General features: G+C 51.3%; 1 protein-coding gene across 2 annotated transcripts in view; it reads right to left on the bottom strand.

The window, feature by feature from the left end:
- The window catches only part of MTA2 (metastasis associated 1 family member 2), a 521,443-nt gene that overhangs the window by 145,252 nt on the left and 363,033 nt on the right, over nt 1–13,158 (bottom strand). The gene's annotated exons all lie outside the window — the stretch shown is intronic.

Raw genomic sequence — 13,158 nt, forward strand, 5'->3', positions numbered from 1 at the left:
CATTCCCTTGGGATTGCTGATCTGGTTGCCTGGACGCGAAGCTTCGGCATTTTGCATTCTGGCGTGTTGCAAACAGGTCTATTGTGGGAGTTCCCCATTTCTGGAAAAGCTTCTGCGTTTCGTGCCCATTGAGCTCCCACTCGTGTGAAGCAGAGGTTTGCCTGCTTAGCCAGTCTGCCTCCACATTGGAGAAGTGTGGCTCACTGGTTAGAGTAGGCAGACCTGGAAGCAGAAGTCAGCCCGGGACCAGGGTTCAATTCCCGGCTCGGCTGGGTCTTGAGTCCATAAATTGTCCATGGACTCGATAATTCTCGCTCCAGTGCATACTCGATTCATGGGTTCACACTCTGCGACTCTGGGCAATAGCTTGCTTAATCTCCACAATGGCCCCTCGCGGCGGGATGCCTGGCTTTCACCTTGTGGATGCCCTGCTGGGTTATCTCACAGGGGAATACCAGGACGGGTTCCCTAAGCAAGCGCTTAGAGACCGGTTGGTGATTTGCGCTATATAAATATCTGCACATTTACATTTACATTGTCCTTCCCTGGTAGGTGAATCGCTAGCAGGTCTATCTTGAGAGGTATGGCCCATCTCCAAATCTCCTGTGCCAGAGTGGAAAGGGGGAACGACTGTGTGCCCCCCTGTTTGTTGATATAAAACATGGTTGTGGTGTTGTCCGTTTGTATCAACACTCTCTGGTTGTACAGGTGCTTCTGGAATGCTTTCAGGGCTAGCAGAACAGTCTTCAATTCTAGGTAATTGATGTGTCTGACCGCATCTGCCGGAGCCCACAGACCCCCTCACTCTGAGTTGGTCCATGTGTGCTCCCCATCCCCTTTGAGATGCGTCCGTGGTGATGGTCACAGTTGGGCTTGGTGGTGCCAGGCTTTTCCCTTCAGTTATGTTGCCCCTGTTCCACCAAGTTATCTCTTCCTGCACTGCGTGCGTAACAACCACTAGATCCTCCCAAATTCCGCTTGCCTGTGACCATTGCTGTTGTAGCCATTCTTGGAATGGTCTCATGTGAAGTCGTACATTTGGGACCAGGTGGATACATGACGCCATCATCCCCATGATCTTGCTCACTGTTCTCACTGTCAGAACTCGCCCCTTCTGGTAGAGGCTCGTCTCCCTCAGTAGGGCTTCTGCTCTCCTGTCGCTGGGCACGACCGTCCTGTTTATGGTGTTGATTTTTGCTCCCAGGAAAATCTTCACCTGTTCTGGCTTCATTGAAGACTTCCCCCAGTGTATGGAGAACCCCAGGATCGTCAGTGTCTTTGTCACCTGTGCTGCGTGTTTCTCGCACTTTTCGTGGGTGTTTGCTTTGATCAACCAGTCGTCTAGGTAAGGGTACACATGAATCCCCTAACTTCGTAGGTATGCTGCGACTGCCGACAGGCATTTCGTGAATACCCTAGGTGCTGATTTTAGCCCGAAGGCCAGGGTCGTGAATTGGTAATGGTCCTGGTTGATGCTGAATCTTAAAAGTCTTTTGTGCCTTCTGTTTAGTGGGATGTGTAGGTAGGCATCCTTGAGGTCCACGGTGGACATGAAGTCTCCGTCCCTTATTTGGGGCAGCACCTCCTGTAGTGATATCATTTTGAACTTTTGTGGTCTGATGTATTTGTTTAGGTGTCGCAGATCCAGGATGGGTCTGAGATTTCCGTCTACTTTTGGTACCACGAAGTAGTTCGAGTAGACCCCTTTGTTACTTTCCTTGTAAGGCACTGGCTTGATGGCTCTCTTTTCGAGCAGCTTCAGTGTTTCCTCTCTGAGTTGAGCAAGCTCCTGACCTGAGCGTTGCCTTCGTCTTGGTTTTCTGTTTGGGGGCGTCCCCTCCAAGTCCACGCAGTAACCGTGTTGAATGACGTTCAGTATCCACTTGTCCGTGGTTATACGTTGCCATTCCTTTAGGTAGAGTCCCAGCCTTCCGCCTACGGGTGTTGGATGTTCGTAGGCGATTGAGTCTCTTCTCCCCCTTGTTGTTTTTGCATTGCGCCTCACCCCTGGGGGTATGTTGGGGGTGAGCGTCCCCATGCGTGCAGAGTCACTTCGATGAGGGTTGGTCACTCCCTCGTCTCCTTTGGCCACGTCCGTTTCCTCTCCCGCGAAAGGACTGGCCCCTTGGCTGGTACTGCCAGTTTTGCTTTTGCTGACCTTGCTGGCCGTGACTTTCACCCTGCTGTCCCTGCTGGAACGTCTGGTGCGATGTTCCCTGCTGGTTACCCCCTCTACCGTAGGGTATTCTAGTTGTAGTGCCTCTTCTCATCCCCCTGAACTGTAGGGCCCCCATGGACCTTGCCGTCTCGTTCTCTTTCTTCAGCTGGGTGAGTTTTTCGTCCACCGTCGCCCCGAACAGTGTTTCACCTTTGAAAGGGGTGCTTAATATGTTGCTCTGCACCTCCTGTTTGAATCCAGAGATTCTCAACCAGGCCTGTCTCCGTTCGGTGATCCCAATGGCCATTAGTCTGCTGGAAGTTTCCGCCCCGTCCAATGCAGTTTCAATGCATGAGTTGGCTATGTTTTTACCTTCTTCCACAAGGTGGGATGCTCTTTGGCGGTACTCTTCAGGGAGGTGTTTGACTAACTCCCCCATCTCGTCCCAGTGCTGGTGTCGATTGAGAAGCGCATTGGAGTTCGCCATGCGCCAGTGCATTGCAGCGTTCCTTTCGACCTTCCTTCCAGTGAGGTCCATTCTCCTGCTTTCCTTATCGGGGGTGGCCCCGAGGTCGCTGGCACGTTGGCCCTTCTCCTGGCCGTGGAAGCGATGATGGAGTCGGCAGTGACCGCTCCCTTGATGTAAGGCGGGTCCAGGGAGGAGTGCTTGTATTTCTTCTCCGTCCTGGGCGTGATGGACCGGCATGTTGCTGGCTCCTTCCCCTGGTTCATTACGCTTTGTAGCATGGGAAGGAACTGGCTCCTCGTCTGAATGGGGAGCAGGGTCTCGAGAAGGAAATCAGCTTTCGGCTTCTCCTCGTCCAGTTTTACCCCAAAGGCTGCTGCAGCACTCCTGACGACCATATTGTACACCCCGATGTCGTCTGGCGGCGAAGGCCTCGGAGGATACGTGTCCACGGGCTCTTCGGGATTTTCGGCGTCGAGATCTTGCCAATCCAGCTCGTGAGTGGTTGATGGCGCCGAGCCATAGAACGACTGCTGGTCAGTCTCCTCGTCTTCGCCTTCATAGTAGGTGCCTTCTTCCTCCTCCTCAGGATCTCTCGGCAGCCCTTCGGCGTAGAATTCGTCCTGTTCCTCGATCTCGACGACGTCCGTCGACGGAGTCGTTGGAATTCTGAACTCTTTCAATTTGGCGTCAAACTCCTTCTTCCTCTGAAGGATGATCTCTATCTCCGCCTCGAGCCTTCTCTTCTTCTTCTCCATTTCGGAGATGCTTTCGACGTCGACCGCTGCTCTTTTCGACGGAGCTTGCGTCGACGCTGGCTTGTCTTTCTGCATCGAATGCCCCGCTTCGTGGGCTGTTCTCGACGATCTCAGCCTTTCGGCACCAGGGAGTACTTCTCGCAGGATCCGCTCGGCCTTTTGTCCATGGATCCACCCTTGGTCGTCGAAATTTTCGGCGCCGGTGCTCCTTTTGAGGACTTAGACTCAGATTTTCGAGAGTCTGTCTCGGGTTTGAGGCCCTTTCGGAGGTTATGAACTCGACGATTCTCTTACCTCATTAGGCGTTTTCGTATCGGTCTCTGCGACCGTGAAGACGTCTGGTCCTTCGGCGATGTTGTCCTCATCGTCGGTGGAGAGGCCCAGATCGTAAAGCGACGGGGCCTTACCCTTGCCTTCCATGCTGAAGTTAGCTCTTCTCTGGAGTTCTCTCACCCGGAGCGTCTTCGGCGCGAAAGCTGAACAGGCGTTGCAGTCCTTGCTCGGGTGGTCGATCGGTAGGCAAAGGTTGCAGACCGGATGCTGGTCCTTCTGCGCGAACTTGTGGTGGCAGTTAGGGCAGAATTTGAATGGTGTCTTGTCCATTGCGCTCAGAGCCTCTGCGTGCGCATCTTCGAAGGGCGTCGAAGAAAATTCCTGGGAATTCTTCCTTCTTCGCGTCCCAGATGTAAGTTATTCCTCTCGGTGATCTCAGTTGTTCTTTCTCGACGAAACTCGCGTTTTCTCTTTCTTCCTTCGATTGAAATCCTGGAGCTTCTCGATGACGATCCAGACCCAACGGCGGAAAAAAGAATCTGAAGATGGCGCCCCAAAGGTGGGACTTCCGCAGGAAGCACGACGACGTCACGAGAGGTGCACCAAATGGTGGGACGTCGACGCCCACCTGGGCTCCAAAAAAAAAAAAAAAATAAACACAAAAGAAAGACTACGAATCCGGACCCAACCACCAGATCGCGGAATAATGCACAGCATAGTGAATCCAGAAAGATTCACGCTGCAAAACCTACCTTCCCTGGTGCAGTCACAGACTGGCTTTAGGTAGCCTTCCACCAGCAGACATGTTTCTGGACTCCTGGTTCGAGAGCCCCAGTTCTCTGGAACCAGCAACAAAGCACATCCTGGACGGAGGTGTCACCTCCCTCAGATTGGGCACAGTACTCGAGAGGGAAGCTGCCGCCTTTGAAATGCTACCCCCATCCTCTGCTGATAGCAGCAGACTTCAGACCCCGGTTTAGACCTCCCACTATGGGCAGGAGAAATAGGTGTGCCGACCACTGACAACTCCACCCATAAGGCGCAGGAGGCGTGGAGAAGGACATTTTTCACTCCTGCCATCTTGAAGATAGTGAGACTCCTCCGATTAGGGCAAGGACAATGCCCCCTCCCACAGGAGGGTAGCATAATTGAGGGTACAGGTAAGGTGCCCATTGGACCTACCCGTCAGTCCCTTAAAACACCCCTAAATCTAGTATATAGGTGGCTCCCCCAGACCCTGAAACTAGTTCCTGCTTCCCTAAGGAGGACAAAGAAGATGCTGTGCAGAGAAGACTGACTACGCCCACCGACTTGGCCCCAGCCCTTTCAGCCTGTCTGCAGCTTTAAAGAACCTGCGAAGAGAACGCCTGTCCTGCAGCAAGTGACCTACAGAACCCCTGGGAGGACTGCCTGCCTTTGAAAAAGATCAGAACTCCCAAGGACAGTAGCTCTACCCATAAGAAACCAACACAAAGGACTCTGGTGCCCTCCGGATCAGCGACCACTCGGCAGGTGGCCCACTGATCCAGAAAAGGATCCCTAGCGATCCTGAGTCGTAAACCTGCATTGGATGACCCCTGCTTGACTCCACGATGTCGCCTGCAGTGTGAATCCAGCAGCTCCCCGACCAGAAGTCAATGGACACCACTGCAACCAAAGTTGCTAGGCCTTGAGGAGCTCGACTGTCTCTGCGACCTACAGCATCCTAACTTACCTCCACTGTAGCTGGTGATGCTCATAGGCGCCGGTACAACGCCTGCAGCCTGTTTTCAAATACAAAATTCTCAATTTACTTTCATTGAGCACACCGTGTTTGCACCCTGCACCCGGCCGCACCTGTGCCGCTGGTGGTTTGTGTGGTGCTGCCTTGTGCCCAATTCCCCCCACCCCCCCCTCTTTGTGCTTGCCTAAACCTCCAAAGTTTGAGCCTGGGGTGACTACACCCTCAATTATGTCACCCTCATGGGGGACGGGGCATAGATATACCTCTAACTGGAGGTGTCTCCCCATCTTCATGATAGTGGGGACTGAAAGATGTGCTTCACCTCAACTCCCCCACCTTAGGGTTGGAGTTGGCAGAGGTGGGCACACCTAATTCTTCAAGGTTCTGCCGCAGAAAGTGTAAGGGGAGAGATCGCATTTGAAAGCTTCTGTGAAAAAGTGGCTCTGTATATACTGTTCCCAAATAGGTAGAGGGTGTACAGAGTCCACAGTCCCCAGAGGTTTGGCAGAGGCTAAAGTTAGATATAACCTTACTCTCTAAAGTGGTAGCTTGGTCGAGCAGTAAGGCAGTATCAGAAGACAGTGTAAAGCATTTGTTGCACACACTCAGCCAGCAAATAACTGAACTCTAGGCCAATGGTTTATATATAAAAAATATATGCTTGTTTAATTTTAGAACCAACAATAGGCATTAAAATATACTTTCTCAGGATGAGATGCTTTGTATAAATACTTTTGCAATATGCAATTAACTTTTGTAGAAAGTTACAAGTGGTTGCAATAGGCAACAATTCTAAACACAATAATGCATTCAAAGGAAGTTTCAAGTTATTTGCCACAGATTACTTTTAGGATTACTTTTGGAATTCCAGTACTGGATCCTAGATTCAGTCCTGGGTCAGTACTTGTTAAAAGTAGACTTAATTACTGTGATGATTTTTAGACAATATTTTGCTATTTTAAAAGTTGACACTTCGAAAATATTTCATAGAAAACAGCCAATGATCCCCTATGGCAGAAAATTCAAGTTGCAGGTATAGTAGGTTCTCGTTACTTTTGTAATCCAGTACTGGGTGCCTAGACTCAGTACTGGGACCTTTATCCAAAACAGGTAAGTAATTACGTTTTCAGATATACGAATTTTAAAGAATATTTAAAGATTGCAGAAATTGACACTTGGAAGAAATTTCACAGAAAAACAGTCAATGATTTCCTAAGGGAGGAAATTGGGTTACTGGCAAGTACAGTTGTAAGTATTTTTCTGTGAGTGCTGGGCACCAACATCCAGCACTGGGAGCTCACCTAAGAGCAGGTGAGTATTTTCGTTTTCGTTACTCGGCTGATTTTTGTGAATATTTTAAGTTTTGGAAAGTCCACACTTAGAAGAAATTTCAGGAAAAGCCAGTCAATGTTACCCTGTGGAGAAAATTGAGTTATCGGTTTAAAGGAAAGTACTCGACTGGCAGAGTTAAGGTTCTGGGCATAGACTCAGGGGTCTCCCAAGGTCAGGTAGGTACAGTTGGGTCACCCTCAGCGGCACAAGGGCAGCCGGGTGCAGAGAGAGTTAGGCCCAATGTTATCCTATGAGAGGTAGGGGGGCCTTGGTTGGTGGCTGCTGACTAGCTGGCCACGCTGCTGTGGGAGCTGGGCTCCTGGTCACTTACTCAGAGCAAGTGGGGAAGTAGATAGGTGTAGAGGTTGCACTGCCATGGCCACTCGGGCATCTGGGTGCAGGGTGCTTTTGAGCCTTCGGGCGCTCAATTGATTTCAATGGGAAATCTCCGGTTTAGAAAAAGACTGCAAGCTTGGGGACGAAGATTCTTCAGGTGCCACCACCACTTCGAGAGGTAAGTTGGGTAGTTAGAGGATAGGTAGGTACCCCGGGATTGGGCACAGGGGGCGCTGGGTGCAGGGGTGCCTTTTGGTGTCGGGAAATCTTACCCTCTGTTGATCGCGGTTGGGGGGGAACCTAGTTCTGAGGCTGCAGGCTTCTTCAGGAGTGTCGAGGGAGGTCCTTGGGTGCCGGACTCGGGGTTGCCGTGGGGTCGTCCTCGTGGTCTTTGTTCACTCCGGCACAGGCCAGGCCAGGCTTGGCGAGTGCAGAGTGTGTTGGATTTGCGGTTCCGGGTTGCTGCCAGGGATTAGAAGTAGATTTTGCGTAGAGCCTCTACTCATGGGAGTCCCAGGGGGCTTAGAGTCAAAAGGTAGCCAGATCCTCTGGGGTTTGTGAGGTTGCTGGCCACAAGAGATGCCGGGTTGGAGCAGGAGCAGGTTCGAGGGTCGACAGGCCGGTAGGGCTGGGGCCAAAGCAGTTGGTGTCTTCCTCCTCTTAGCAGCTGCAGGGCAGGTCTTCTTTCTTCTAGCGCTTCTTCGGATTTTGGAAATTGGAATCTGGGGAAGGAAGGTTCAGGGTGCCCCTAAATACTAGATTTAGGGGCGTTACAGGTAGGTGAAGGGCAGGGACCACTGGGTCCCTGTTCTGGGGTGGGTACACCCCCTATCCTGCCTGTGAGAAAGTGCCATCTTTCTTGCTTGGTATGCCCCCACTTTTTGCTAAATTGCTGAATGTACTTTTACTTAGTGTACCCTGGACTCCTGCCAATCAGGTGTCCAGGGCCTATGTTCCTTCCTTAAAACACACAAACTTCAAATTGGCAAACCCTGGCCACATGTCAGCCTCTGGTAAATGGTACCCTAGGTACCCAGGGCCTTGTGACCAGGGAAGGCCTCTAAGGGCTGCAGCACCCATTGTGCCACCCTTAGAGGCCCTGTACCCTTACACACACACACTGCCTTTGCAGGCTGAGTGTCTGGGTGCAGGACAAAATGAAGAGTCGACATGGCACACACCTCTGTGTGCCATGCTCATCACCTACACTGCCAAGGCATATGTCAGCCACCCCTCTGGCAGGGTGCCTTATGCCCATGGTGTGGACACAGGAGCAGGAGCCCTGTGCCCCTACAGTACCCAGGTCCATTCCCGGGCACTGTAAGTGCAGTGCTGCCATTTAAGAGTACGTGGTGCTGAGAGCTCGTCAAACACGAGCTCCACAGCACCATAATGGCAACACTGAAGACAGGGAAGTTTGGTATCAAACTTCTCAGCACATTAAACCCACACTGATGCCAGTGTGGGATTTAATGTACCAAGCACCACAGAGGGCATCTTAGAGATGCCCCCTTTCCACTAACCTACAATTAACGTCTGCTCTGAGGCTGCCCAGGCTGCCACACAGCAGACACGTTGCTGGACCCCTGGGTGAGAGTGCCCCTGCTCTCCCGGGCCTGCAACAATGCACATCCTGGGTGAGGTGAGAAATCTCCTCCCCCAGGATGAGCAAAGGGAAGCTTCAAAGGCATGCCGCCTCTTGGAGTTTCCCCAGGCCACTGCAACCCCCCACTCTGGCGGGAAGCTTGGCCGGAAACCCCATACAAGGACAGGGGATGTGCCAGCCTGCCCAACCCACCCCTCAGGTGGGGGAGGCGAGGTGAAGCACATCTCCGGGCTCTCGCCATCTTGAAGATGGGAGGCCCTACCCTATCAGGATTAGGCTACTGCCCCCCTCCCACAGGAGAGAGGCAGGATAGGGGGTGTACCCACCCCAGGACAAGGACCCATTGGTCCCTGGCCTTCACCTACCTGTAACGCCCCTAAATCTAGTATTTAGGGGCACCCTGAACCTTCCTTCCCCAGATTCCAGATTCCGAAACTACAAGAAGCGCGAGAAGAAAAGAAGACCTGCCCTGCAGCTGCAAAGGAGAGGAAGACACCAACTGCTTTGGCCCCAGCCCTACCGGCCTGTCGACCTCGGACTTGCTCCTGCTCCAAACCCGGCATCTCTTGTGGCCAGCAACCTCAGAAACCCCGGAGGACCTGGCTGCCTTTGAACTCTGATCCCCTGGGACTCCCATGAGTAGAGGCTCTACTCAGAACCTATCTTTCACCCCTGGCAGCAGCCCGGAACCGCGATCCCAGCCCACTCTGCACCCGCCAAGCCTGGCCGGTACCGGAGTGAACTAAACCCACGAGGACGACCCCACGGCGACTGTGACCCCGAGTCCGGCACCCAAGGACTATCCTGAAGAAGCCTGCAGCCTCAGAACAGAGTGCCACCCCAACCGCGATCAACAAGAGGGTAAGATTCCCGACATCAAAAGGCACCCCTGCACCCGGCGCCCCACGGCACCCTGTGCCCAATCCCGGGGTACCTACCTATCCTCCAACTACCCAACTTACCCCTCGAAGTGGTGGTGGCACCCGAAGAGTCCTCATACCCGAGCCTGCAGTTTTTTTCCAAACCGGAGACTTCTCATAGAAATCAATTGAGCGCCCGACGGCTCAAAAGCACCCTGCACCCAGCCGCCCGAGTGGCCCTGGCAGTGAAAACTCTACTCTAACCTACTTCCCCCACTTGCCCTGAGTAAGTGACCAGGAGCCCAGCTCCCACAGCCGCGTGGCTTGCCCGACAGCAGCCACCAACCCAGGCCCCCCTATCCTTCATAGGATAACATTGGGCCTAACTCTCTCTGCACCCGGCCGTCCTGAAACCGCTGAGGGTGAACTAACTGTACCTACCTGACACTGGGGGACCCCTGAGTCTATGCCCAGAACTTCAACTCTGCCAGTCGAGTACTTACCCTTAAACCGCTAACTTCATTTTCCTCATAGGGTAACATTGACTGGCTTTTTCTTGGAAATTCTTCTAAGTGTGAACTTTTCAAAACTCAAAATATTCACCAAAAATCAGCCGAGTACCAAAAACGAATTTACTCACCTGCTCTTAGGTGAGCTCCCAGTGCTGGATCTTGGTGCCCAGCACTGACTCTGAAAAGTACCCACAACTATACTTACCTTTAACTCATTTTTCTTCCATAGGAAACCATTGACTGCTTTTCTGTGAAATTTCTTCTAAGTGTTGATTTCTGCAATTTCTAAATATTCCTCAAAAATCGTATAACATCTGAAAACGTAATTACTTACCTGTTTTGGATAAATGTCCCAGTACTGAGTCTAGACACCCAGTACTGGATTACAAAAGTAACGATAAGCTACTGTACCTGTAACCTACATTTCCTTCCATAGGGAATCATTGATTGTTTGCGCTGAAATATTTTAGAAAGTGCTCACTTTTGAAATAGCTAAATATTAGTTAAAAATCATTACAGTACCAAAGTCGACTTTCAACAGCTGATTCTGAGAACTGACCCAGGACTGGATCTAGGATCCAAGTCTGGAATTACAAAAGTAATCTACAAAGTAATCTGTTGCATATAATTTGAATTTATCATTGAACTCAATGTATTGTGTTTAGAAATAGAGTTGCCTATTGCAACTATTTGTAACTGTTTACTAAAAAGTCTATTGCATATACAAAAGTATTTTTATGAAACATCTCCTGTCGAGAAAGTATATTTTAATTCCAAGTGTTGGTTCTAAAATAAAACAAGCATATATTTTTTATATACAAACCATTGGCCTAGAGTTCAGTTATTGAGTGTGTGGAACTATTTGCTGACTGAGTGTGTACAACAAATGCTTTACACGTCCTCTGATACTGCCTTACTGCTCGACCAGGCTACCACTTTGGAGAGTAAGGTTATATCTAACTTTAACCTCTGTTAAACCCTTGGGGTCTGTGGACTCTGTACACCCTGTACCTATTAAGGAACAGTATATACAGAGCCACTTTCTCACATTGCCTTTCTCCTGTGGGAGGGGGGCAGTAGCCTAGTCCCGATTGGGCAGGGCTTCCCATCTTCAAGATAGCGAGCCCGGAGATGTGCTTCACCTCACCTCCCCCACCTGAGGGGTGGGGTTGGCAGGCTGGTATATCCCCCGTCCTTATTTGGGGTTTCCAGCCAAGCTTCCCGCCAGAATGGGGGGTTGCAGTGGCCTGGGGAAGCTCACAGAGGCGGCATGCCTTTGAAGCTTCCCCCTGCCCATCCTGGGGGAAGGAGATTTAGCACCTCGCCCAGGATGTGCATTGTTGCAGACCCAGGAGAGCAGGGGCTCTCCTACCCAGGGGTCCAGCAACATGTCTGCTGTGTGGCAGCCTAAGAAAAGACGTGGATTGTAGGTTAGGTTTCAGGGGGCATCTCTAAGATGCCCTCTGGGGTGCTTGGTACATTAAGTCCCACACTGGCATCAGTGTGGGTTTAATGTGCTGAGAAGTTTGATACCAAATGTCTCAGTCTTCAGTGTTGCCGTTCTGGTGCTGTGGAGTTCGTGTTTGACGAGCTCCCAGCACCATATACTCTTAAATGGCAGCACTGCACTTACAGTGCCCAGGAATGGACCTGGGTACTGTAGGGGCACAGGGCTCCTGCTCCTGTGCCCACACCATTGGCATAGGGCACCCAGCTAGAGGGGTGGCTGATGTATGCCATGGCAGTGTAGGTGGTGGCCATGGCACACAAGGATGTGTGCCATGTCGACTCTTTGCTTTGTCTTGTACCCAGACACTCAGCCTGCAAGGGCAGTGTTTGTGTGTTAGGGTACAGGGCCTCTAAGGGTGGGACAATGAGTGCTGCAGCCCTTAAAGGCCTTCCCTGGTCACAAGGCCCTTGGGACCTAGGGTACCATTTACCAGGGGCTGACATGTGGCCAGGGTTTGCCAATTTGTGTTTTGGGAACATAGGCCCTGGGCACCTGATTGGCAGGAGTCCAGGGCACACTCAGTCAAAGTACATTCAGCAAAAAGTGGGGGCATACCATGCAAGAAAGATGGCACTTTCTCACAGCTTTCCATTCGAGCACTGTCCCATCCTGGGGGAGGAGAAGTGACACCTCTGCCCAGGATGAGTGAGTGAGTGAGTGAGTGAGTGAGTGTGTGTGTGTGTGTGTGTGTGTGTGTGTGTGTGTGAGGCTGCCTAAAGCCAGTCAGTGCCCACACCAGAGTCAGTAGGTTTTCAGGGGGCACCTGAGGTCCCCTCTGAGTACATGGTATAATACATCTCACACTGGCATCAGTGTGGATTTATTACAAGCAGTTGTTGGGTATCAAACACTCCTGGTTTCGGTGAAGCCATCATGGTGCTGGGGAACTCGAGCTGTCAAGTTCCCCGCCCATTTACCCTCTATGGCTTCCCATGAGTTAAAATATTAAGGAATAGACCCCAATACTGTAGGGGCAGATCTGCTCATGCAGATATGCGCACACCTGTGATATTGTGCATCCTGCCTAAGGGCTGGTAAGGATGGCTAGGGGGGCGTCTTACCTATTTCTTGGGCAGTACTAGATGGCATGGTACACAGGCAGTGTGCCAAGTCGACTGTTTTGTTTGCACCAGGCCATGCATGCTGCAGTGGCAGTCTGCATGGCCTAGGTGAGGGGTCCCTAGAGGACTATCTTCAGTCCCAATGCCCTAGGTACCTTTTACTAGGGACTTACAGGGGGCCTCAAGGGCCAATTTGTGGATCAGTTTTACGCAGAGAAGACTGGGAATTTGGACAGCAGGGACTCAGTACTCTACAAAGCTGCATCAAATGTCAGGCAAAAAGTGTGTGTGTGGGGGGGGGGGGGTACTGCAACAGATCCCTATATTCGCACACACCCAACAGACATAAGTCTTGTGTCGCTATTAAAGAAATAGAAGCAAATAGTTTGGTGCGAAGTAAATGTTCAAAAAGGTCTAGATCTTGGAAACTTTCTGTAACCATTACAGAAGCAGCAGCATATAAAATAACTTTACTACGGAATCAGTCTTGCCAGAGACACCACAGAATCCAGCGAAGCAATACAGCCACAGTCCTAAGAATATAGGTGACAGCGAGATTACAG

Source organism: Triturus cristatus, chromosome 9 (genome assembly GCF_964204655.1).
Source record: "Triturus cristatus chromosome 9, aTriCri1.1, whole genome shotgun sequence".
NCBI classification, from domain to species: Eukaryota; Metazoa; Chordata; class Amphibia; order Caudata; family Salamandridae; genus Triturus; species Triturus cristatus.